At 42.3% G+C, this 27,949-nt stretch overlaps 1 protein-coding gene across 4 annotated transcripts in view; it reads right to left on the bottom strand.

The window, feature by feature from the left end:
* The window catches only part of LOC124545468 (putative mediator of RNA polymerase II transcription subunit 26), a 386,951-nt gene that overhangs the window by 337,282 nt on the left and 21,720 nt on the right, over nucleotides 1-27,949 (bottom strand). The gene's annotated exons all lie outside the window — the stretch shown is intronic.

Raw genomic sequence — 27,949 nt, 5'->3', positions numbered from 1 at the left:
GCACCTATCGCACTTGGAGAGGGGGGGGGGGGGGGGGGGGAGGGGGCAAGGGCTAGTGGACTCTTTCATGGTAATGTGTGCCTGAAAACTGGTAGTACAACCTAGCCCAGGGAAAAACAGAGGTGAAAACTCAGAGCAGAGGGACCCCAGTTGCTGACACAGAACTTGATCTGACACTAAATTTACCTCATGGGCAATGGAAGAACTGAAAGCATTAAACACATCTAACCCAAACAGTTCTGCGGTACAGAAATGATCAACAATAAGGAAGATGAGAGGGTAAACAACAGACCTTTAAGAGACAGGAATGGAGAACTGTTCTAAGATCAGAACCTGCTGTTTACTGTAGCTAAACAAGTTCTGTGAAACCTATGTGAAGACAGGGGAGTACAAGTCCCTTTATGTTTGTGCATTTACCAAAGTCACTGCTGCACTTGTGTCCACTTGCATTTTTAGCAGTTTATTAAACACACACAAGTCAATAAACAATTTCTTTGGGGAAACAGTCACTGTAGAGATACAATTTATGTCCATCGGTACTACTATTTCTACCTTTCTTTCAACGCCTGTCACAAATCGCACAATGCTTAGGGCATGCAGCATGCTTGTGTTTGGCGAAGCAGTACGAACAAGATGGAAGGTGAGAATGCATTGCTGCTGTGACACAGCCTGTTGCTGCTGTGGCCATAACCAATGCTGCCCAATGCGACATTGAGTTGAAGGTTGTACCGCTACAACAGCTTCTGAGTCATCCTGAACACTCGCAGCGTCCCTAAGAGGGGTTGTCTGAGCAACTTCCGATACCTCCCCCTTCGCCTGTGGCGAATGACACTTCAAAGGACTGTGCTATGCTGAGCACATCCATAAGCATCAGATTCTCCCATTGAAGTACTTTGAATTCTCACACTGAAGTGCTTTTCTGCAGACTTCCCTATCCAGGGCAAGACGAGTAATAACATCACACACCATGTGATCAGCGTAGGATTCGTGATGGGTACTAGTGACAAATTTATAACAGGGCCTACCCATGTAATTCTGCAGCCTAGGCTTTGTAACATTGGTTTGGGCATTTCTGATAACAGTAAAATTCTACATGCACTGCAATGACATGTATTCTGTCTCAGTAATAGCCTGAGAGAAGTTTGCACATTTCATTAAATGATAAGCTGGCCAGTTCTTGCATACGTGCAAGTCGGCACAACAACTGATACATATGCAGCAAAAGCCAGGAAAGAAAGAAAGAAAGAAAGAAAACCCTACACAGGTTTGCATCACCCATGCAAGAAACCTGGAAATGTTGGCATAACCATGTCTCTTAGGAGAAGCAGTCTTCAGCCAATTCATCATATGCCAGAAAGGGCAGTGGTTGCACTGATAGGAGAGTAACACAGACACCATTTGACTGAAAGTAGTGGTGAGAGCCTGCTGCTGTTTCATGAAAGCTTTCTGCTGGGTAGTGAGATGTTTGAGTATTCCTTCCATCAAAGTGTTTGTCAGATGACTTAGCACTGATACTAACAAGTGGAGAAAATGTAGCCCTCACTTGTCACCAAGTTTGTTATAGCAAAAACAAACACAATGTATGGAACATAGTACTTGATAGAGCAACATGTAAGATACAGGTTGTGCATAGCACTGAACACATTGACTGGACGATAGTAACTGAGCTTAAAGACTGGGCTGAGCACTCATTTGCGATTGCTTAAATAATGCTATTTCTTTGGCAGCTCACCAGAGAGCACCAGGGGACTGACCCAGGTGGCCTCTATCAGCAGACCTGTAAACTACATGGATACACGCACTCTGAAATCGCGCACGTCATGAGGGAAGGTACATGGGCAGTGTTGTATAAAAGTATGGCTCATACTACTGCAGTATTATTATGAGCCATATACAGAGTAGTTGCAAAGAAAAGGCAATACAAAGTGGTTACATCTTGTTTCGCAAGTTTCCAATTAAATCATTAATGTTCACCAGATATAATGCAAGGAGAGAGTATGTCCTTCCAGAAGGTGTCACTGGTTCCAGTCTTGTGAGAATGTCACGCCTTCTTATAACACAAGCACCTGGTAGGGTAGGAAACACAAATGACTGAGATGGTCCATGTGGACTCAATAAGCTGGCCTGTATTTCATCCGTTTCTTCTTAAGTTTGTAAGACATATGCAACCCACCAATGACTGCCATACATATGGTCAGGAAATCCATGTATGTCTGTTAACAGGATTTTTTTCCATATAGTAATCACTGACTATTCTCTGCTCACTAAAGAAGCAGAATATGTCTTTGATTTTATTATACTATTGTTAATAGGTGTTACACAATGAATCTTACGTGTGTCTGGAATCATACTTGTATTTTTGAAACATTGCTGCAGCTTGGAAACTCTTAACCATGATGGGAAACCAATGTAAAGTCGCCATCCAAAAAGTGGTAGCTATGCTTTGTAGTTGGAAAGTGACATTTTAAGAGATTGATTAAACTGTGCTGGAAAGAATACACACATAATGTACCATGCTGAAGCCAATCAGATATTTTTGCATATGACACATGTTTGTTTAATTAGTATTTGCATATCTGTAGTGAGACAGAAGGACCCTACATGCTACTGATTTCTTTGATGAAGCTCAAAGTAAGAAAATAACTGTTTACCCAGTAACAAATGGTCTCTGTGATCATGACGCACAGTTAGTTAGGATAACTAACATAGCGCTTTACAGTACTAATACTCCTCATTGCAAATCAGTTAGAATAATTAATTACTCCAGGATAAATGTCTTTAAGAACAGTTTAATGGAGACGACATGGGATGTAACCTATAATGAATCAAATGCTAACATAAAATTTAATCTATTCCATGATAAATTCATATCATTATTTCAAAATAGCTTTCCACATAAGCAGTCAGAAAGGACAGAAAACATCCAGATAATAAACCATTGACCACTAGAGAGATTAAAGTATCTTTTGAAAGAAAAAGGGAAATGTATCATCTGGCAAGAACAAGTTGGGATCCTGCAGTAGTTGCGCACTACCAAAAATACTCAAAATTACTAAGAAAGGTTATTAAAAAATCAGAGAACATGCACATTATTTCAGAAATCAGTCCTTCCGACAACAGACTTAAAGCAATTTCAAACGTAGTGAAGTGAGACCCAGACAACCAGCCACAGCAGAACACAACAGCACTATCAAACTGAATGGAAGAGCTGTAAATGATGACCCACAGGTAGCAAATGCATTTAATAATCATTTCTTAAATACAGTAAAAATCATAGGAACAAACAGTTAAAGAGCAAAATCACAGCAATATGCTGAAAATGAAACTTTCATAAAATTCAATCACATGAATGTATCACCATCTTCTCCTACTGCAATTAAGAAAATTACACATTTTCTTAGCAAAATAGCATCCTTAGCAAATCACAGTTTGGATTTCAGAATGGTTGCTCTACTGAGAAACCCATTTACATGTTCACTAACTATATTTTACAAGCAAAAATATAACATCATCTAGTTCTGGTGGCATTTGTAGCAGAGTACTAAAAATTTGCTCTTATGTAATAAGCTCTGTCTTATGTGAAATATGTAATGCATCACTAACTGAAGGCCTTTTTTCCAAAGAGACTGAAATATCCACTTGTTAAACCCCTGCCGGCCGGAATGGCCGTACGGTTCTAGGCGCTACAGTCTGGAGCCGAGCGACCGCTACGGTCGCAGGTTCGAATCCTGCCTCGGGCATGGATGTGTGTGATGTCCTTAGGTTAGTTAGGTTTAAGTAGTTCTAAGTTCTAGGCGATTGATGACCTCAGAAGTTAAGTCACATAGTGCTCAGAGCCATTTGAAACATTTTTTGTTAAACCCCTCCTTAAGAAAGGTGATAAGAGACATGTCAATAACAACTGACATGTTTCACTGCTGACATCATTTTCCACAATTTTTGAAAAGGTTATGTATTCTACAATAGTATCTCACCTTAGCAAAATAGTATTCTTAGCAAATCACAGTTTGGATTTCAGAAGCACACCATTTACATGTTCACTAACCATATTTTACAAGCATTAAATATTGAAATAGCACTGGCTGGTACTATCTGTGACCTCTGTAAGGCATTTGACTGTGTGAATCACAGTATTCTCCTAGATAAATTAACATTTTATGGGATTGATGGTGTAGCCAACCACTGGATAATGTCACATCTAACCAAAAGAATACAGAAAGCTGTACTTAATGATTCAACTAATATAGTCCAGGGACATAATTCCGACTGCAGAAAAATCACATATGAGGATCTCCAAGATTCAGTCTTAGATCCACTACTGTTCCCCATATATGTAAACAATCTTCTGTCTAGTATACAACAAGCAGAACTAGTTCGTTTTGCAGATGACACTAGTATTTTAATCAACCCAAGTAATAAAACAGAAGCAGAGGAAATGATAAACAAAGTTCTTAAAAGTATCACTGACTGGTTTTCTGCAAATGGTCGCACCTTTAATTTATAAAGATTCAACATATTCAGTTCTGCATATCTAGAGGTACTACACCAATGACAAGCGTAACACGTAGTGAGGAAATAATACATTGGGATCCACATTGATAAGAATTTAAACTGGGATTCCTAAAACACCTTAGTACAGCCACTTTTGTGCTAAGAATCATTGCAAATTTGGGGAGCGACAAATCAGTAAGTTTGCATATTTTCATTCAGTAATGTCATATCGAATAATGTTCTGGGGTAAGTCATCTTTAAAAACAGGGAAGTCTTCATTGCGCAGAAATGTGCTGTGAGAATGATGCGAGCTGCTCACCTACGATCATCTTGCAAATATCTGTTTAAGGACTTGGGCATTCTGACTACTGATTCACAGTATATTTATTCCCTCATGAAGATTGTTGTAAATAATCCACTACAGTGGAAGGGGAACAATGAGGTACATAATTACAATACCAGAAGGAAAAATGACATTCATTACTCCACATTAAGGTTGTCTTTAGCACAAAAAGGGGTGCACAAAAGCACAAAGCTGCAACAAAACTTTTCGATCATTTACCCAGTGATACAAAATGTCTGACAGACAGAAATTTTGAATACTCACATTAATCAACTATTTACTGAATTTAACCAGAGACAGGATGAGCAACTTCAAGATTTAACTTAAAAAATTAGAATTTGACACTGAAGATAAATGTAATAATGTAGAAACTGAACTTGGCAAAAAGTTAGGATCATTTCAAAGCGTATGCAATGTTATATTTGATTCAGTAAAGCAGAGGTTGCACACCTTAAAAGAGAGATTGCAAAAACAGGATAAATTAATACCTATGGTTCAAACGCAAATTGCAGGCGTGAGCATTCGAGTAGATAATGTGGAACGTTACTTTAAGGAGAAACTAGTCACTACAGACTTAATAAATATAAGTAATCTGGAGGAACAGGTAGAGGAAATAATTGATCAAAAAGTTGCTGCGAGGATAATTTCTGGAAATGTTTTGACTGTTGTTTTTTCCAAACTTAATGAAAATATTTCTTATACTATCCTATCATCCACCATTAGGAAAAGTCGTCCTCGGTTGTTAGAGGATTGTGCCTGTTAAGTTGCCTGCATGCTCCGCTTTAGTCAACAGTGTTCTCGACTGTGATGTCGACAGCAACTGACACAGTCTCTGGAGGAATGTGCCCATTAAGTATTTGGAAGAAGTCATCCTCGGTTGTTAGAGGATTGTGCCTGATAAGTATTTCAGTCACCTTCATACTCCATTCTAGTCAGTGGTGGCCCCGATTGTAATGCTGACAGCAGCTGACGCTCTCCACATATAGTTAGGTCTTATTTTTGCCTAGCCAGACAGTCTCTTACTCCATCCACGTATAGTTAGGTCTTATTTTTGCCTAGTCAGCCAGTCTCTCACACCATCTACGTAAAGTTAGATCTTATTTTTACCTAAGCTGGACTATGCAAACCTGGGTGCAGAAAAATAAACTCCAAAGAATGTTAGATTAATAGAAAATATTATTTTGTACGAATCATTACATAATTGTGATAATATCATACATAATTTTATACGTAATGTTGAATGTTTTTTTACCCTTTTATGAAATGTGATGTATAGGGGAGGGCTTATATTAGTTTTGGAAGAGGTGGGTAGTGTAAGTACAAGCATGACTAACACTAAACACACACCACACCTTTGAGACAACCCTCTCAGACAAGTGAGACTGGTTCTTCACCATTTGCCGTTCCATAGGGATTGCTAAGATCTTTCTTTGGGGACTTCAAAGGTGAAGGTGAGAATGTCTGTTCTGTAGGAGACACCATACCTCCTCCGGCTTCTCACCCAATTACCGGTGAAGTAGGGATCCTGGGGAAGGGGAGTGGGAAGGGTTTCCTGTCTTTGGGGCTATCTTCTTTCTCTTCTTCAATCTTAGCAACCATTTCTACTTTTTCCTTTCTTACTTCTCATCTGAGTACTGGTCTATCTTTCCCTCTTTCCATATGCATATACTTCTATCACTGAAGTCCTTCTTATTTTCCATGGTTTTCAATAACCTTCAACTTATTTCATATAAGTAGGCCGAAGAATCAGGCTACACAAACACACTTCTGCATACACATGCCATAACAAGAAGATGCAAACAATGAAAGTCCAGATTAAAAAGATGTGAGAACCGTCATGTGTTGTAGGGGGAAAGAACGTGCACATAGAGAAATACGCACTTATGGTTGTTCATTGTGAAGGTTCTACATCGCCTAGGTACTTGAAAAAAACTATCATGTTGGTAAGGAGCATAACTAATGAGCATAAGTCAGGGAGGAACTAATTGTGATAATTATCCCGGAATGTTAGTCTAACAAATAGTCTGACGACTTGTAGGATAGTGGGACTCTTATAACCTAAGTAAGCATATTATATATTGGACAATGTATGTAGGCATGAAGTGGATGCTGGAAACGTAGAAGTTGATAAGTAAAGGTGGACTCTAGAGTATAAAAGAGAAATACGAAAAAGCGAGCGTGAAGGGTGAAGTAGGTTTTAGTTTTACCTGATAATATTTAGTTATAGTGTACATAAAGATGTATACTAGGGCAATAAACCATGAGGCCTACTCAAGAAGGATAAGGGGGGACGCACCCAGAATGTACTGGACGAAAAGGGCAGATAGGCAGACCTAAGAAAGGCGGACCTATACTGTGCGGACAGGGGCACCAAGAAGGGGATTGGCTTGTACCATAGGAAAATAGGAATTAAAAATGGGGCTTACCTACAGGGTACTCATAGGATCAACCCGTATGTGAGGTATGCATACTGTTTCTAGAAGGGAAAGGGCAGTATCGTGACATGAATCACAAAATTTTGTAGAAATTATTCTGGTAAGTTTGAATTCTATAGTTCAATAGCATTATTATGTTTTATGAGTGTCAACAGGAACACTTTTATTTTGCTCGGAGTTCCACTAGACTACAAAAAGTTTGTAAATAATAAGACTACTGCATATTAAAGAAGTAGTACAAAGAATTAGAATAAAGAATAAAGTACTCAAGTGTCGTGAACACCTGGAGTTTGTGATTGGAAACTGAGACAGAGTCCTAACAAATCCTAACTATTAGGAAAACATACCAGATCATGATGTAATATTAAGGATTGATGTCAGAATAGAATGAAAGTAGAATAAATGAAAGATTAGCTAAAACTTTATTCTAAATGAGTACAAAGATCTATGTTGGAATGTATATTGTTAGAATTGTATGCGATAAAAATTTACATAATGATTGTATAAAATATCGCGTGTTCGATTTAAGGGGGAGAATATGTAGTGCTTTGAGAATTTCAGAGTAAATTCTAGAACCACTCGGCTTCCACCATTTTGAACACCCAACATTTTAGAAGTGAGTGGGAGAAACAAATATGCCCTACTAAGTATTGCCTATTTGTATGTGCAGGTCAAAAAACAGTTACGAGAAATGATGGACCCAGCGGCCGAACAATAGCAGACAAGTACCTGCTGTACGGTACACAGAGTTTCCGTGTACGGGTAGAGAAGAACAAGAAAAGTTTATGTAGTATTCTGTGCTCTTTAGTGTCTGTGTTGATTGTAAAAAGACTAATGAACAATTGAATATAGATTTCTATGTTCATTCACATATTGGACTCACTTGAGACAGAGACTTTTAACTTACTTCATGTCTTCGCTGTGAACGAAGCAAGATAAATGTATAACGTTCATAAATTATTTGGTTATCAAACCAATGATATTTCAATATGTGGAAATGAGTTTAATGTTTAAGGACTAAGTTAGCTAGCAGAACTTGTTGTCTGTGGAAGTTGAAAATATAAAGTGATTGAACTGAAAAGTATTCTACGAGTACCCAAATTATTTCAAGGATAGAGAAGTAGTTTAATAAATTCCTATAACCAGCTATAGTCTTCAGAGAAGAAGCGTTTGGGAGATCGACGTAGCTGATTACTCAGAGAAGAGGATTGGCTATACACAACGTGCATGTTAACTGACTTGAGAGACGTGTGAGCCCAATACCACACTGTCTCTTGTTGTCCGAAAAATGTGCAGCCCAATACCACACTGTCTCTTGTTGTCCGAAAAATGTTAACATATCTGTATTTTTTTTTTTCCTTTTTGTAATAAAAAATTGATATGTTCAGAATGATGTAACTGTATGAACAAATTAGTTTGCAATGTGAATGTATAATTACTCATTCCACACAATTACGATCTATCGTGCAAAATATCCATGGAACATGTTACTAACTAACTAGCTACAAATGGGTGAATTGTAACCTGTGAGTTATTCCAGTAGAATGCCCGTACTTCATCCTGAATTGTGAAGGAGCAGTTCTATACCAATAAAATATTAATTTACTTTGGGTTCTTTAGGGTTTTTAAAAATCTGTGACTGCTGCTGGATGGCACATGAGTGTTGTAGGAGCTGCTATATACTCGATGCAAACACCTCAATGAAATAGTATGTTTATCTTGTTATAGTCTGTAGGACTACCCTGCCTGTAGTTAATCAACACTTGTACATAATTTTGTCAATGCAGTTCATACCAAACAGATCAAACAGATAATCAATCAGTATTGTCAAACTTGGCAATAGGAACATTCACCCAACAAACATGCTGGAAGTGCAAGATTGCATGTAACAAGTGCTACACAGTGTTTTTATGATGGTAATGTGTGTTCTTCACACTTTTTTAGTTATTTCAACTTACACCGATCAACCATTAACTTAAAATTCTGGTGTGAGTCACACCAACAGTATAGGCCCCACTGGCCAACAAGAATGTAGTGTGGCCACAACTCACAAAATTTTAGGACTCTGATTTTTATATTTAGGTATGTTGTTGTGACTCGCCGATCATTCAAAGCACCACCGCGCAATTACGCGCGTCCTCTACGTGCTGCGCTGTCTGCCAGCCATGCAGCAGCTGCACCACCTAAGCGGCCAGCCGAGCAGCGGCCGCTAGACTGGGACTCAGTGCTCATTCGAATGCTAACGTGTACACATGTCTTGCTTGTCAACTTACTCTGTGACTTATATGTGTTGTGTCGTTCTGAAATATATGTATTAAACTTGACGTTATAACAATTGGCAACGAGGTAGTGGATTTTTCCTTTTCACCGTTGACCCACAGGTTTCCATGGCTACTGTCGAGCAACTATTGCAAAATCTCCTTGAACAGCAAACGCTTCTACCAGCGGCGATTCGCGATTTCGTCACGGCGTCAAATGCGGGGCGTTTCTCGTCGTTGGCTATACCTCATTTTCCTCCTTACGACGAGATGGCGGAAAACTGGTCTGATTATGAAAAACGTCTTCGACAGCACTTCTTGGCCTTTCATGTCACGGACGAACAACCATGTAAGTCTCTGTTCCTTTCCTGGATTTCACCTCAAATGTATCGGCTGTTGTCGCAAAGGCTCCTTTGAAGGATCCTGCGTCTTTGTCCTTTGCTGAAAAGTGCTCACTTCTGTATGTCTATTTTCAAAAGCAAACGCATGTGGTAGCCTCTCGTGTTGCCTTTTATCATTGTCACAAACAGCCACATCAATCCTATCGTGCTTGGACTGCTGAACTTCACGGCCTCAGTCGAAAGTGTCAATTTGTTACTGACGTTCACAAAGAATCCTATGCCAATTCCATGGTACAGGATGCTATTATCTGGTCGGCGCCCGACAAAGAAGTTCGGCAACGCGCCCTTCAGTTGGCAAATCCGACTCTAGATGAAGTTCTCTCCATTGCGCAGTCTTTTGAAATTTCTCGGGCTGCTGGGGTGCAAATAAAGGCGTGGGGTGATGTCGGGGAAATACAACCTCTGTGCGCTGGCCACCAGCCGACGTGGCCGCAGTGCGCTCCCACGCACAACCTCGGCCTAACCGTAAACAACCCGCTAAGAAACTGCAGCAAAACCCCCGGCAACTTCCTTCATGTCCTCGGTGTTTTACGAAACATTCACGCGAGGATTGTCCCCAACGTTGGGCTGTGTGTCACAATTGCAAAAAGAAAGGTCATGTGTCTTCCGTTTGCAAATCCGACCGCATACATGATGTTCATGAACATGATGCTGATTCTGATTCTGTGTTGTCTGTCAATTGCACTTCTACCCTTTCAGGGAAGTTATTCCTCACTGTCCAAATCCTTGGTCGAGATGTTCGCATGCAGGTGGATACCGGCTCTGCTGCCACTATAATTAATTCTCAGATGTATCTTCAGTTGGGTTCTCCACTCCTGTCACCTGTCACTCGGCAATTACGGACATACAATAAACAGAAAATTTCTCTCTTGGGACAGTTTCATGCTGAGGTATCTTACAAATCCGTCATACGCACTGTTTCCACATTTGTGGTCGACCAGAGCAATGCAGAAAATCTTTTTCGTTTTGATGCCTATCGCGTTTTTGGGTTCTCCATAGATGACTGTCAATATTGTCTCTGATGCTATTCCTTAAGCTCAACTGGATTTCTTGTCGACGACATTTTCGTCCCTTTTTTCTCCTGGGTTAGGCCGTGCAAATGACTTTGAAGCTCATATCATGCTCAAACCCACTGCTCGGCCTAAGTTTTTTTGGGCTCGGCCCATTCCTGTGGCCCTTCGTGATCGGGTAAAACGGGAGTTGGATCGTCTCACTACTTCAGGGGTCTTGCTTCCTGTCACGTCCAGTGAGTGGTCCTCTCCTGTTGTTGTCGTTGCTAAGCCAAATGGTGATATTCGTCTCTGTGGCGATTTCAAAGCCACTGTAAATGCACAATGCCTCATCGACACTTACCCTATGCCCCGTCCTGAAGAACTGTTCACTAAACTTGCTGGAGGCCAGTATTTTTCTAAAATTGATCTGTCAGAAGCTTATAATCAACTTCCTCTCGACGCTGCTTCCCGACAGTTTCTGGTCCTTAACATGCCTTTCGGCCTCTGTCAATACCAACGCTTGACATTCGGGGTTGCTAGTGCCCCTGCTCTCTTTCAGCGACTCTTGGAACAATTATTGCTCCCTGTCCCTGGGTGTATCAATTACATGGACGACGTTGTTGTCACTGGCTCCACCACTGAAGAACATCTTCAAAATCTCCGCACACTTTTTCATGTCCTACAGACTGCCGATCTTAAGTGCAATCTTCAGAAATCACAATTTGTTCAGGCATCTATCACGTACTTGGGGTTTCAACTCTCTCGGGATGGTATTCGTCCGCTTCAGCAAACTGTCGCTGCGATCGATGCCCTTCCTTGCCCTACATCTGTTAAGCAACCGCAGGCCTTCTTGGGGAAAATAGCTTACTATCACAAGTTTTTACCGTCTGCGGCTTTGGTGGCTCAGCCATTGCATCACCTGTTGCATAAAAACGTGCCTTTTCACTGGTCCGTGTCATGAAATGCGGCTTTCCAGAAATTGAAGACTATGCTGAAACAGGCCCCGTGCCTGGCTACTTATCGACCTGGCCAACATCTTGTTCTTGCCACAGACGCCTCTTAATATGGGGTCGGTGCAGTCCTTGCGCACCGTTTTTCTGACAGTTCAGAACAACCCATTGCTTATGCCTCCAAAACGCTCACGGATGCCCAAAAAAAGTATTCTCAAATTGAGAAAGAAGCTTTGGCCATTATTTATGCTCTTCATAAGTTTGGTGTTTTTCTCTATGGCTCAAAATTTCATCTTGTTACGGATCACAAACCACTTGTTTCCTTGTTTCATCCATCAATGTCACTTCCCGACAAGGCTGCACACCGCCTCCAGCGTTGGGCTCTTTACTTGTCCCGTTTCAATTATGAGATTCATTTCCGGCCAACGGCTCAACATACAAATGCTGATGCTTTGTCTCGCCTTCCCATGGGTCCTGATCAGGCATTCGATAGGGACGAACTTTTGTGTTTCCACCTGGATGTTGCCGAGCAGTGGGTTGTGGATGGGTTCCCCATCACTGGGGACAGGCTGGCGGCTGCTACGGGTTCTGACCCTACCCTCTCCCGGGTTTTACGCTGTATTCAGAAGGGTTGGCCAGATCGCCCGTCCGCTAAGACTTCTGATCCGTTGCGGAACTACTACGCTTTGCGCTACCGCCTCATGGCTAGGGATGGTGTTATCCTCCTTTCCACTGACAATGCTTCACCGCGTGTTGTGGTACCTGCGTCTTTGCATGCTTCGGTCTTGCGCCTCCTTCACCAAGGGCACTGGGGTGTGTCTCGCACAAAATATCTGGCGCGCCGTCATGTGTACTGGCCTGGCATTGACTCTGAAATAGCACACATGGTCGCTGCCTGCGGCCCTTGTGCGTCACAGGCTGCTGCCCCGAAGTCATCTTTGTCACTGTGGCCTTCGCCTGAGAAGCCCTGGGAGCGCATTCATGCTGACTTTGCGGGACCCCTTTTAGGTACTTATTGGCTCCTCGTAATTGACGCCTACTCTAACTTTCCTTTCATTGTCCGTTGCATGTCACCTACCACCGCGGCAACCACCAGTGCTCTCGCCGCATTTTTTCTTTGGAAGGCCTCCCCTCTACTCTTGTTACTGATAATGGTCCGCAATTTGCCTCTTCCGACTTTGCGGATTTTTGTGCTCGTCACGGCGTTATGCATGTCACGGCCCCGCCGTTCCATCCACAATCCAACGGTGAGGCTGAACGACTGGTCCGCACATTTAAGGCTCAGATGCGGAAACTTCTGTCTTTTTCTGCTGCTGATGATGCGCTTCTCCAGTTTCTGGCGTCTTACCGTTTCACCCCCATGGGCGACCACAGCCCGGCTGAGCTCTTACATGGCCGACAGCATGCTACTTCATCTTCTGCGGCCTTCCGCCTCACGGCCGCGGGTGCCTTCACTTGGCCGGTTGACCGCCGACGACCTCGTCTGGGTATGGGGATATGGCAGGCGGCCAATATGGAGCCCGGGCCGCATCTTACGACACCGTGAAATCAAGATGGACACGGGTGTTGCAGTGCGTCATTTGGCCTCGTGTGCCGGCAACACCTGTTCCGAATGCCGCTACACCACCTTCGCCTCTACCTGACGCTCTGGATCTTGGCATCTCTCAATACCCACAACGCAGCCCTCTCACCGTCATCGCGATGCCAGCACAAGAACGGGCGCCACCAGGAGACGTGCCAATGCAGGAACCGGATGACCATCCTCTGTCAGAGCAAATCTACTCGCCTCCTCCTCCAACGGACGCCGACACATCGCCCATGTCTCCTGTCATATCAACTGGACTTGCCGCAACGGGCAGATTGGTGCATGTTGCCCCAGCAGATTCGACCCCTACGTCTCCTGTCATCTCGACCCATTATCATCGGGGACACTTGTGTCCGTACAGGAAGTCTCCTCCTCGAGACTTTACGGTGAGTCAAACAACGCCTATGGACGTTAGCCATCTCCAGGACACCTCCATCAAGACCAGTGCAACAATTTCAAAGGAGGGAAAAGTGTTGTGACTCGCCGATCATTCAAAGCGCCGCTGCGCAATTACGCGCATCCTCTACATGCGGCGCTGTCTGCCAGCCATGCAGCAGCTGCACCACCTAAGCGGCCAGCCGAGCAGCGGCCGCTAGACTGGGACTCAGTGCTCATTCGAATGCTAACGTGTACACATGTCTTGCTTGTCGACTTACTCTGTGACTTATATGTGTTGTGTCGCTCTGAAATATATGTGTTAAACATGACGTTATAACATATGTATCTTTAGCTGGCCGCTGCGGCCGAGCACTTCTAGGTGCTTCAGTCCGGAACCGCGCTGCTGCTACGGTCACAGGTTCGAATCCTGCCTCAGGCATGGATGAGTGTGATGTCCTTAGGTTAGTTAGGTTTAAGTAGTTCTAAGTCTAGGGGACTGAGGACCTCAGATGTTAAGTCCCATAGTGCTCAGAGCCATTTTATGTGTCTTTAAATATAAATACAATGCCTTAAGATTGCTCAACCCTAGCAGTTTCTGCTTATGTACTCTAATTTAGTTTTCTTTTGCAAATGCAAAGCTTTTTCTTCCTGGCATCACAAGGCTCACATTATGATCACAGAAAAAATCATGTACATATTGAACAGTTTTTTCATTATGTGTTTCATCTGGGTTTGGATTTTGTGTCACTAATATACCATGTTCTGCTACTAACTGTTTTGCCCTTTGTACCATGTAACCTGACGTGGAAAATTCTTTTATGGTTTTCCTTACATTCCAGCACTTTGGAAGTACTGTTAAAATTTGTGTTTTATTCAGTTCAATTTATTATCATCTATTTTATCATATACATGATATAGTAATTATCATATAGAAAGGGAGATGGAGAGAGAGAGAGAGAGAGAGAGAGAGAGAGAGAGAGAGAGAGAGAGAGAGAAACAATTTATATTTCTAACAATTAAATGAAATAACATTACTTTTTAATTATACATTACATTTTTGCACAAATTTGTTGTCTTCCATATACATATAGGTTAAATAACAATAGTTCATAAGATCAAATGAAATGATAAGCACTATCTGTTTTGATGACAAAGAAATTCATCAACACTATAGTAACTTTTACTCAACAATAGTGTCTTTAATTCTCTTTTGAATTTATGTAAGTTCTGTAGTTTTTTTTATTCTTATAGGCAAGGCATTGAACTTTATTTTTGGAAGATACATCACATTATTTTGGTACAGGGTTTTTTAATGTTTGTTTCTGTGAAAATCATGCCTGTTTCAAGTTTCATAGTTATGTACTTCACTCTTTAGAGTAGAGAATTCTTTATGTGACTTAAGAAAACCTATGGATTCATAAATGAATAAACCAGGGGGTAAAAATTTTTAATTCCTTAAAGAATTCTCTACATGGCTCTCTGTGGCAAACACCCCTGAAAATTCGAAAGGCTCTCTTTTGGAGTTCATAACAGTTTATTGTACACGCTGTATTCCCCAAGGGTATAATACTATACCTTATAAGGCTATGTATATAAGAGTAGTAGGTGCATAATACTGTTTCAAAATTGCTGTATTCTTCAAGTTCTCCTAATATATAACAGTATTTAGTAAAATTATTTAATTAGAGAGATAAAAAATCTACTGGTTCCGAAAGCTTGTCAATTACAACCGTCTTTTATGTGTGTGTTCTGCTGCCACCTGGTAGTAGATTTTTTATCTATCTAATTAAATAATTTGAATATAACTAAATAATTTTGTCAATAATTGATTGTTACAGTATTTAGCAAGTTTTTCACTCAATAATTCAACATGTTTTCCCCATCTGTACTGTCAAACTTATCTTTCAGCTGGGCTATGATTTCTTTTTCACCAATTTTTTTCACATGTTTCTTTTTCCAGCTGTGCCACATAAGTATGCTCCAACACAGAGGAAACTTTTTCAATTTTTGCTTTGGATACTTTTTCCCACAATGAAGTGTCTTTTTCTTCACAGGAGATTCACCTAAAAACTGAAAGCTAGTGTTTAAAGATGGTCAATTTCATCTTTACATAACTGGAAGTACCTTGCACAGCTGAGGTAACACCTGCAGCAGTTGATGAGTTTTGTGATTTTTGCATTCTATATTTACTGAAAATTTTTCCACCTGACAATAAATTACAGCACTTTTTTACTGTCCACTCCTGAACATTCCTCAAATTCTTTTGTACTATTGCATGACCACCTCCTTTAAATGGATTGGAACAGTACAATTTTGACTTGAAACCAATTTTTTACAAACTTCTACTGAATACTACTTCACAGCACACAGACATTGCAGCTTAAGTAAACAAGCACACCCATGAAACAAGCTAATGGTGATTGTTTGAAATCAATATCTGTATGATTGGCTGTTCACAGCAAGAAATTTTCATCAGTTTGTCAGAATAATAGTGACTGCTATTGTCTGCTGTTCTGATAAAAAAAGAAAAAACTGGATAAGCTGCTTACTGCACTTTGTTAGTGTAGTGATGTAGACGAAATAAATGTTTTGTCATGATGCCTTTGGTGTGCCATCTTGATATTTACCATGTTTATAGTAACATATTGGAGCAATAGGACACACTTTTTTTCAAAAAATTGGAGGTAGAGTGTTTTGAGATAATCAAGGTCAAAAGTTAAGGTCAATGACCCTGATTTTGAAAATTATTAGAAATCCATCATGTGGCATATCAACGTAAAGCTCTACTCATAAGCTTTACAATGATATAAGTTTCATTGCTGTAACTGATTAGAACAAGAATTATAGTCATTTATGTTGAGACAGATGCATGTAAATTTCATACAATATCCAAACTCTGCAGACCTGTAATCTTCACAATTGTCATATACCTCTGGCAAACTGGTAGCTTTAGATTTCTTAGGCCTACCTTGATCATTGGATGCACCAAATTTGAAAGAACCTTGAGTGGGTCAGTTTGAGAGCTGCATTGAATTGAAATGGAATTATCCATTTATAGATTTACAAAAAGCATTTGACACGCCCCACCGCAGGCTGTTAATAAAGGTATGAGGATACGGAATAGGTTGCCAGACACATGAGTGGCTCAAAGACTTCTTAAATAATCAAACAATGGAAAATCCAGGATGGAATGTAACAATTTTAGAGACGGAAAGGTGCTACTCGCCATATAACGGAGATACTGTGTTGCAATAGGCACAACAAAAAGATTCACACAATTATAGCTTTTGGCCATTAAGGCCTTCGTCAGCAATAGACACACACACAGGTGGCTGAGGCAGGGAGGGGGAGGGATAGTATGGTGGGGGTGGCGGACAATGAAGTGTTGTAGATTGGACGGAGGGCAGGAGAAAAGGTGAGGAAAGGGTGGGGGGGAGGGTAGCTAGCAGAAAGGAGAGAAATAAAAGAAAATTAAAGGACTGGGTATGGCGGTGAAATGACAGCTGTGTAGTGCTGAAATGGGAACAGAGAGGGGGCTGGATGGGTTAGGCCAGTGACTGACGAAGGTTGAGGCCAGGAAGGTTACGGGAACATAGGATGTATTGCAAGGAAAGTTGCCATCTGCACAATTCAATAGTAAAACTGGTGTTGGTGGGAAGGATCCATATGGCACATGCTGTGAAGCAATCATTGAGATGAGGGATATCATGTTTGGCAGTGTGTCCAGCAACAGGATGGTCCACTTGTTTTTTGGCCACAGTTTGTCGAAGGCCATTCATCCAGATAGACAGCTTGTTGGTTGTCATGCCTACATAGAATGCAGTACAGTGGATGCAACTTAGCTTGTAAATCACATGACTGGTTTCACAGGTAGCCCTGGCCTTTGGTGGAATAGGTGATGTTAGTGACGGGACTGGAGTAGGTGGTGGTAGTAGCATGTATGGGACAGGTCTTGCATCTAGGTCTATTACAGGGGTATGATCCATGAGGTAAGTGATTGGGAGCAGGGGTTGTCTCAGGATGGACGAGTATATTGTGTAGGTTTGGTGGACGGCGGAATACCACTGTAGGAGGGGTAGGAGGGGTGGGAAGGATAGTGGGCAGAACATTTCTCAATTCAGGGGATGATAAGAGGTAATTGAAACCCTGGAGGAAAATGTAATTCAGTTGCTCCAGTCTCGCATGGTACCGAGTTACGAGGGGAATGCTCCTCTGCGGCTGGACTGTGGGACTTTGGGAGGTGGTGGGAGACTGGAAAGATAAGGCAAGGGAGACTTGTTTTTGTACTAGATTGGGAGGATAATTATGGTCAGTGAAGGCTTCAGCGAGACCCTTGGTACGTTTTGAGAGGGACTGCTCATCACTGCATATGCGATGACCACGGGTGGTTAGGATGTATGGAAGGGCCTTCTTGGTATGGAATGGGTGGCAGCTGTCGAAGTGGAGGTATTGCTGGTGGTTAATAGGTTTGACATGGATGGAGGTACTGACATAGCCATCTCTGAGGTGGAGGTTAATACCTAGGAAGGTGGCTTGTTGGGTTGAGTAGAACCAGGTGAAGCCAATGGGGAGAAGTAGTTGATGTTCTGGAGGAATGTGGTTAGGGTGTCCTGACTTTCAATCCAGATAGCAAAGATGTCGTCATTGAATCTGAACAACATGAGGGGTTTAGGATTCTGGGATTTTAGGAAGGATTCCTCTACATGGCCCATGAATCGGTTGGCATAGGTTGGTGCCATGCATGTGCCCATAGCCGTTCCCTCGATTTGTTTGTAGGTAATGCCTTCTAAGGAGAACTAATTGTGGGTGAGGATATAGCTGGTCAAGGTGAATAGGAAGGAGGTTGTAGGTTTGGAATCCATAGGGTGTCTGGAAAGGTAGTGTTCAATAGCAGTATGGACATGGGCATTAGGAATGTTAGTGTACAGGGAAGTGGCATCAACTGTGGCAAGTACCGTGTGGCAAAGGGACAGGAACTGTGGAAGAAATGGTTGGTATCTTATATGTAGGAGGATAGCTTCCAGGTAATAGGTTGAAGGCATTGGTCTACGAGAGCAGAGATTCTCTCAGTGGGGGCACAGTAACTGGCCACAATGGGTCACCCTGGGTGGTTGGGTTTATGGTCTTTAGGAAGCATGTAGAAGGTGGGAGTGCAGGGAATGGTAGGGTAAATAGAGAGATAGACTTGGGGGAGAGGTTCTGGGATAGGCCTAAGGATTTGAGTAGTGACTAGAGATCCTGCTGGATTACTGGAATGGGGTCACTGTGGCACTGTTTGTAGGTGGAAGTATCTGACAGGTAATCTGCCAGGTAATCCTTGAGGTATAAAACAACAGGGGTGGATCCCTTGCTGCAGGTAGGATTATAAGGTTAGGATCAGTTTTTAGATGGTGGACTGTGGTTCTTTCTGCAGATTGTAAGCCTTAGTTTGGATGTTGAGAGATTTGGGGAATGATGGTTAGGCAATGTTCGAGGTTAAGAAATTCTGGAAAGTTAACAGGGGGTGGTTTGGAGGCAGTGAGGGTGGATCATGGTTGGATAGAGGAGTGAACTGAGTTAGGCAAGGTCCAATATTGGTTTTTGGTTGCGTCTGATTGGTCGGGTTGGTGGCGAAAATGTGTTTCCACTGTAGGGACCGGGAGAAGGAGAGAAGGTTTCTAACAAGTCCTGCATGATTGAATTTGGGAGTGGGGGAAAAGATGAGGCCTTTGGAAAGGACTGATATTTCTGTGGGACCAAGGCTTCTGGAGGAAAGGTTCATGACTGTGTTGCGGGTCTGTTTAGATTCTGGGTTGTGTGTGGTGGTGGGAAGGAGTTTTGGAGGGTGGGGTAAGTGTAGTAGGTCTGCGAGAAAGGGTTTGTCAGCTGTGAGGGGACGTGGGGCAGGTTTGGAGGTTATTGTAGAGGTGGTGGACAGTGGTACTCCAAGACGGGAATAGGAAGTGAGCAGGATGGACAGCTTTTTGAGGTGGTGTTGTGCATGTTGCTCAAGTTCCTGCAGGGCAAGAGTTTCAATGTGTGTTACGTGTTTCAGGAATTTGGGATTACATAGCAGGAGAATTTTGCAGATGGAGAGAAGGTACTGCAAGGAGGACTGGGCTTGGTTGATATGGTTTTGCAGGACTATGTTGGTGAGGGCTAAGGATTGGCAGAATCTGAACAGGTGAAGTTTGTTGTCGAAGAAAAGGTGGCAACCAGAGATGGGTAGTTCGATGGTAAGGCCATTAGGGGGGATTTCATGAGCCAAGCAACAATACAGGAACAGTTTGTGGGACTGGGATCTGGCTAGAAATACGGAAACTTTTCTGTATTGACGCAGATGGAAGGGGCAAGGATCCATTGTGGTGCAAAAATTGCAATAAACTGCGTAAAAAAGTAGAATTACGACCAAAAAATACACCCAAATACATGTGAAAAATCACAAAAAGGACGAAATGGATGCACAAGGGGGAAAAATGAACGAAATCTAAGGAAGACGACGATAGCGGAAGGCGAAAAGTCACTAAAATTGGTGAGAAGTCACAAGGATCAAAGTAGAGAATAACTAATAATTAATAAATATATGTACCGGGTGATCAAGAAGTCAGTATAAATTTGAAAACTTAATAAACCACGGAATAATGTAGATAGCGAGGTGAAAATTGACACAAATGCTTGGAATGACATGGGGTTTTATTACAAAAAGAGAGAGAGAGAGAGAGAGAGAGAGAGAGAGAGAGAGAGAGAGAGAGAGAGAGAGAGAGAGAGAGAGAGAGAGAAAGAGAGAGTTCACAAAATGTCCGACAGATGGCGTTGGACAGCAAAACGTCAGTGTCTGTGCATGACAATCGTGTATAAAAGGAGCTGTAATGAGAGAGAGAATTAAATGCGCCAGCAGTCGCAGCATGTTGATGTTACCTGAAAAGGCGCTTTTAATGAAGCTGTATTATCAGAATGGGGAACGTGCTAGTTCAGCGTTACGATCCTATCGCCATAGGAAGGGGATTCGAACGGGTAAAGGTCTGTTGACAAATGCAGCTGTGGCGAGAATGATTTCGAAGTTCGAAGCCACAGGTTGTTTAGATGATAGACCCTGTAGTGGCCGACCGAGCACAAGGCGTAATGCTGCTGAGACAGTTCAGGAAGAAATGGAGACTGTAGCGGGTTCGTCTATGCATGCGGGAGTCAGTGCTCGTGCAGTTGCACGTCGCACCGGCATTCCATACACTACTGTTTGGTTGGCACTGAGGCTACCCTCCGATGCTATCCGTACAAAATCCATCACCATCATGAACTTGTGCCTGGTGATTTAGTGAAGCGGAGGGCATTTGCAGTGTGGGCGTTCCAAAAGGTGGCGGAAGATGATGATTGGTTGAGTAACGTGTTGTGTACCGACGAAGCTCATTTCACGCTCTGAGGGTCTGTCAATACCCACAACTACAGAATTTGGGCTACCGAAAATCCTATAACTGTCGTGGAAAAACATTGCACGATGAGAAAGTCACGGTATGGGTTGGATTTACCACATCTACCGTTATCGGGCCTTTTTTCTTCGAGGAAATGCGTGATTCTGTTTTTGTAACTGCTGAGGTGAGAGGTACGGCGATATGTTACAGAATCGCATCATCCCGAGCCTGGCTGATAAACACCTGCTGGAACGTACGATGTTTATGCAGGATGGCGCTCCACCCCATATTGCTAGACGCGTGAAAGATCTCTTGCGCACGTCATTTGGTGATGATCGTGAGCACAGCCGTCTCTTTCGTCATGCTTGGCCTCCCAGGTCTCCAGACCTCAGTCCGTGCGATTATTGGCTTTGGGGTTACCTGAAGTCACAAGTGTATCGTGATCGACTGACATCTCTTGGGATGCTGAAAGACAACATCCGACATCAATGCCTCACCATAACTCCGGACATGCTTTACAGTGTTGTTCACAAAATTATTCCTCGACTACAGCTATTGTTGATGAATGATGGTGGACATATTGAGCATTTTATGTAAAGAACATCATTTTTGCTTTGTTATGCTAATTATTGCTATTCTGATCAGATGAAGTGCGATCTGTCGGACATTTTTTGAACTTTTGCATTTTTTTTGGTTCTAATAAAACCCCATGTCATTCCAAGCATGTGTGTCAATTTGTACCTCTCTATCTACATTATTCAGTGATTTATTCCGTTTTCAAATTTATACTGACTTTTTGATCACCCGGTATATTACTGTTGGTAGCAGGTTTGAGGCGGATAAGCGTGAAGAAGGGGATGGCAGATGTGACTGGATGAGGTGGATTTAGTGGGTGTGAACAGGGATAGAACGGAGAAAGTGTGGGGAGTGGTTCATCGGTAGAGATACAAGATCATGTGGCACCGGAAAGGTGTGGGAGACAACACACAAATACGGGAACTAATGCGGGGAGAGTGAAAGTATAGGATTAATTATATCGACGGGAGTAATGTGGGACATAAGATGCTGCACCAACAGTCAGTGAGGTCTTGAGGCCATATGTTATGCGCGGCCGAGATGGTTGATACAGTGTGGCTCGTAAGTAGGGCGCACAGTGTGGTTTGTAAGGCAACAAGAGAAACACAGTGAAGAAAACAAAGAAGGATGGACATTGAGTACGCAAAAGAAAATAGTAATAAAGGAAAACAGCACAGGGTTAGGATCGAAGAAAAGCTGTCAGGCAAAAATCAAACAATGGAAAATCTAGGATGGAATGTAACAATATTAGAGAAGGAAAGTTGCTACTCACCATACAGCAGAGATACTGAGTCTCGATAGGCACAACAAAAGGATTCACACAATTATAGCTTTCGGCCATTAAGGCCTTTGTCAGCAAAACACACACACACACACACACACACACACACACACACACACACGCACACAAATCCAACTTGCACACATGACTGAAGTCTCAGACAACTGAAACCACACTGTGTGCAGCAGCACTGGTGCATGATGGGAGTGGCAACTGGGTGGGGGTAAGGAGGAGGCTGGGGCGGGGAGGGGTAGGGATAGTATGGTGGGGGTGGCGGACAGTGAAGTGCTGCAGTTGAGACAGAGGGCAAGAGAGAAGGTGGGGAGAAGGGGGGGGGGGCAAATAGCAGAAAAGAGAGAAAAAAAAAGAAATTATAAGACTGGGTGTGGTGGTGAAATGACAGCTGTGTAGTGCTGGAATGGGAACAGAGGGGGGGCTGGCTGGGTGAGGACAGTGACTAACCTAAGTTGAGGACAGGAGGATTACGGGAAAGTAGGATGTTTTGCAAGGAGAGTTCCCACCTGCGCAATTCAGAAAAGCTGGTGTTAGTGGGAAAGTTCCATATAGCACAGGCCGTGAAGGAGTCACTGAGATGAGGGATATCATGTTTGGCAGTGTGTTCAGCAACAGGGTGGCCCACTTGTTTTTTGGCCACAGTTTGTCGCTGGCCATTCATCCGGACTGACAGCTTGTTGGTTGTCATGCCTACATAGAATGCAGTACAGTGGTTGCAGCTTAGCTTGTAAATCACATGACTGGTTTCACAGGTGGCCCTGGTGGGACAGGTGATGTTAGTGACTGGACTAGAGTAGGTGGTGGTAGTAGAATGTATGGGACAGGTCTTGCATCTAGGTCTATTACAGGGGTACGAGCCACAAGGTAAGGGATTAGGAGCAGGGATTGTGTAAGGATGGATGAGTATATTGTGTAGGTTTGGTGGATGGTGGAATACCACTGTAGGAGGTGTGGAAGGATAATGGGCAGGACATTTCTCATTTCAGGGCATGACAAGAGGTAATCGAAACACTGACAGATGAATGCAGGTTTTATACATCCAAAGGCAAATAGGGATAATGCAGGAGAGGGTTTAATAATGAATAAGAAAGTTGGAATGCGGGTACGCTACTGTGAACAGCATAGTGAATGCACAATCGTAGCCAAGATAACATGAAGCCCATGCCTACAACAGTAGTACAAGTCTATATGCCAACTAGCTCCACAGATGATGAAGTGACTGAAGAAATGTATGATTAGATAAAAGAAACTATTCAGATAGTTTAGATAAACGAAAATTTAATAGTCATGAGAGACTGGAATTCAGTAGTGGGAAAAGGAAGACAAGGAAAAACAGTAGGTGAATAAGGACTGGAAGGCAACGGCCTTGCCGCAGTGGATACAGCGGTTACCATGAGATCACCGCAGTGAAGCGCTGTCGGGCGTGGTCGGCACTTGGATGGATGATCATCCAGGCCACCATGTGCTGTTGCCATTTTACGGGGTGCACTCAGCCTCGTGATGCCAATTGAGGAGCTACTTGACCGAATAGTAGCAGCTTTGGTCAAGAATACCATCTTATGACCGGGAGAGTGGTGTGCTGACCCCCACGCCCCTCCTATCCGCATCCTCCAACCGAGGATGACACGGCGGTCGGATGGTCCCGGTAGGCCATTCGTGGCCTGAAGACGGAGTGAATAAGGACTGGAGGAAGAGAATGAAAGATAAAGCCGCCTGCTAGAAAGCATAATTTAATCGTCGGTAACACCTGGTTTAAGAACCATAAAAGAAGGTTGTGTTCATGGAAGAGACATGGAGACACAGGAGTATTTCAGACTGATTGCATAATGGTTAGACGGATTTAGAAACCAGATTTGAAATTGTACGACATGTCCAGGGGCAGATGTGGACTCTGACCACAATCTATTGGTTATGAACAGAAGTTTAAAATTGAATATACTGGAAAAAAGGTAGGAAATTAAGGAGATGGGATCTCGATAATCTGAAAGAACCAGAGGTTGCTGAGAGTTTCAGAAGGGGTATTAGGCAACAGTTGACTAGAAGAGGGGAAATGAATACAGTAGAAGAAGAATGGGTAGCTTTGAGAGATAAAATAGTGACGGCAGCAGAGGATCAAATAGGTAAAAGGACAAGGCCTAGTAGAAATCCTTGGCTACCACAAGAGGTACTGAATTTCATTGATGAAAGGAGAAATTTTAAAAATGCTGCAAATGAAGCAGGTGAAAGGAAGTCAAACGTTTAAAACATGAGATTGACAGTAAGTGCAAAATGGCTATGGAGGAATGGCTAGAGGGCAAAAACATTTTTCACTAGGGGAAAGATATACAGGCTACCACTGACAGGAAAATGAAAGAGACCTTTAGGGAAAGTACAAGCAGCTGTACGAATATCAAGAGCTCAGATGGAAAACCAGTCATAAGCAAAGAAGGGAAAGCTGAAAGATGGAAGTTGTATATAGAGGGTCTATACAAAGGAGGTGAATTTGATAGCAGTATTATAGAAAGGAAAGTGGATGTAGATGAGATAGCAGATATGGTGAGAAGAAACTGACAGAGCTCTGAAAGATCTAAGTCAAAACAAGGTGCCAGGGGTACACAATATTCCGTCAGAACTACTAATAGCGTTGGGAGAGCCAGCCATGACAAAATTGTCTCAGCTGGTGTGCAAGATGTATGAGACAGGTAAAATACCTTCACACTTCAAGAAGAATATAGTAATTCAAATTCCAAAGAAAGCACTTGTTGACAGGTGTGAAAATTACCGAACTATCAGTTTCATAAGCCAGGGTTGCAAAATACTAACACAAATTCTTTACAGAAGAATGGAAAAACAGGTAGAAGCCAACCTCGTGGAAAATCAGTTTGGAGTCAAGAGAAATGCAGGAATACGTTAGACCAGGGCTTCCCAACCTTTTCAGCTGGCAGACCCCTTCTTCAGTCGAAAATCCATGGCGGACCCCTAGTCAGTCAAGAGTACAGTAACTTCAAATTTCAGAGTGAAACCCATGGGAACTGAAAGCTTCTTACTGCAGGTGCCATGTTCCCAATGACCCCCCCCCCCCCCCCCAGAAGTATCAATAGTCTTTGGTTTAGAGATGAATGAAAACAACTTGAAATTAACGATCCAATTTGAATTCCCACTGTATCCAGACACTTACTAGTGGATTTACTCCCTTTGTTCAACACACTATAGCCTGATTAAAATTACTTGGTAATTGAAATTTCACACGATGGAGCTTTCTTCCTCCAAGAGAAATCAACGTCACGTCCAAACTGTTCGCTGTTGACAAGCTCTTGCTTATGGTCTGTTCACTTCCACTATTTGGCTACTGTTGTGTAAGGAGCATGCATATTTCGTAACAGTCGTGTGTGTGCGTGTGTGTGTGTGTGTGTGCGCGCGCGCCCTGTGTGTGGTCGTCCTCCCTCCTCATTCATTTCAACTGGAACTTCCCTTGTTGTGAAGGCGACGGAGAAACTGCAGCCTTCTTCAATGATCCTGACTTCAGCCACCGATCCATGTTAGAAGTAATAAACTGGTCAAAAATCGACTTATGAAACAGGTAGTGCACTGACAAGGGAAGTTTAACATTTAATGATGCCTGGGGCCACATACGTGCCAGCGAGCGCTGTGATTGGCCAGCAAAGCTCACTCCGCGCATGCGTAAAAGGTTTCAGCGCATCTAGCGCCGTGAGCCAGAGCACAAACGACCCCTGTATTGTTGCTAAACAGTCGATCAGAGAAGCCGCATTCTCCGGCACTAAACTGTGTATACGTTCCCACTTAGGAACCGCAAACGCTGCTTGGGGATACAACCTGAAGTAAAAGTACACATGTTTTTCACACGAAAAAATAGTGATGAATTAGATTTTCACATTTTTATTCTATAATTTTACTCATTATTTTACACGATTTGGTGAAAGATGGTCGCGGACCCCCTAGAAAGAGCGAGCAGACCCCTAAGGGGTCCGCGGACCACAGGTTAGGAAGCCCTGCGTTAGACAATACTGACCCTATGACTTACCTTAGAAGATAGGTTAAGGAAAGACAAACCTATATTTACAGCATTTGTAACCTTAGAGAAAGTTTTGACAATGTTAAATGGAATACTCTCTTTGAAATTCTGAAGATAGCAGGTGTAAAATAAAGCGAGTGAAAGGCTATTTACAATTTTTACAGAAACCAGATGGCAGTTATAAGAGTTGAGGGGCATGAAAGGGAAGCACCAGTTGAGAATGAGGTGAGAGGATTGTAGCCTATCCCCTGCATTGAGCAAGCAGCAAGGCAAACAAAAGAAAAATTTGAAGTAGCAATTAAAGTCCAAGGTGAAGAAATAAAAACTTTAAGGTTTGCCAGTGACACTGTTCTTCTGTCAGAGACAGTAAAGGACTTAGAACAGCAGTGAAATGGAATGGAGGATATAAGACGAACATCAACAAAAGCAAAACAAGGATAATGGAATGTAGTTGAATTAAATGAGGTTATGCTGAGGGAATTAGATTGGGAAACAAGAAACTTAAAGTATTAGTTGAGTATTGCTATTTGGGCAGCAAAATAATAGCTGAGGTAGTGAGGATGTGAAATGTAGACTGGCAATGGCAAGAGAAGCATTCCTGAAGAAGAGAAATTTGTTAACAATGAATAGAGGATTAAGTGTCTGCAATGTAGCCATGGGGTCAATGGAAGCGTCAGATTCCACCCGTATGTATCATCATTGTTGTAATGTTAATCTTCTTTCAGTTCTTTCAAATTTAGAATATTGTAATCATGTGTCATATAACTGGTACACAATTTTAATTGCAACCTGTAGTGATTATGTGCATCACTTGCTGCACTCAGCTCCACAGAGGTGCCTCCTGTTAATGGCTTCTCCTCAAATCGATTTTCTGTTCAGGCTACAGTATAAGATTTATAATCTAATCCCTATACAATTTACCGTATTAGAAGCCATCCTGCTGTGAAATTACTCGTTGCATGGTAATATTCATATTCGATTACGAAATATAGAGGAGAATGAGAGACAAAAGAAGTGCAATAAAATTTTTAGCGTATTTTCCGCTTGCTTAAATGCACTAACTTCCACTTTTATGGAGTTTTAAATACAGTACACGGTATATTATTGATTCAGAGACGAAACGAGTATATCATTTTATTAGTTACCTCTAAAAATTAAAAAAACAGAACCGAAAGAGTGTTAAGGCCTACTAGTCCTGAAAATAATTTGGTAAGTAAAAAGTTCATGCAACTGCTTACCATACAGAAAGCACAATGGTATAAAAATATACGGATGGTCATCGTGAGTTCCTCATATAATGTGCCATGTAATATTGTTTCTGCTACTAGAAATAACTCGTTTTCTTAT

Source organism: Schistocerca americana, chromosome 8, assembly GCF_021461395.2.
Source record: "Schistocerca americana isolate TAMUIC-IGC-003095 chromosome 8, iqSchAmer2.1, whole genome shotgun sequence".
In the NCBI taxonomy this organism is placed as follows: Eukaryota; Metazoa; Arthropoda; class Insecta; order Orthoptera; family Acrididae; genus Schistocerca; species Schistocerca americana.
This window is presented reverse-complemented; position numbering and strand designations above follow the sequence as displayed.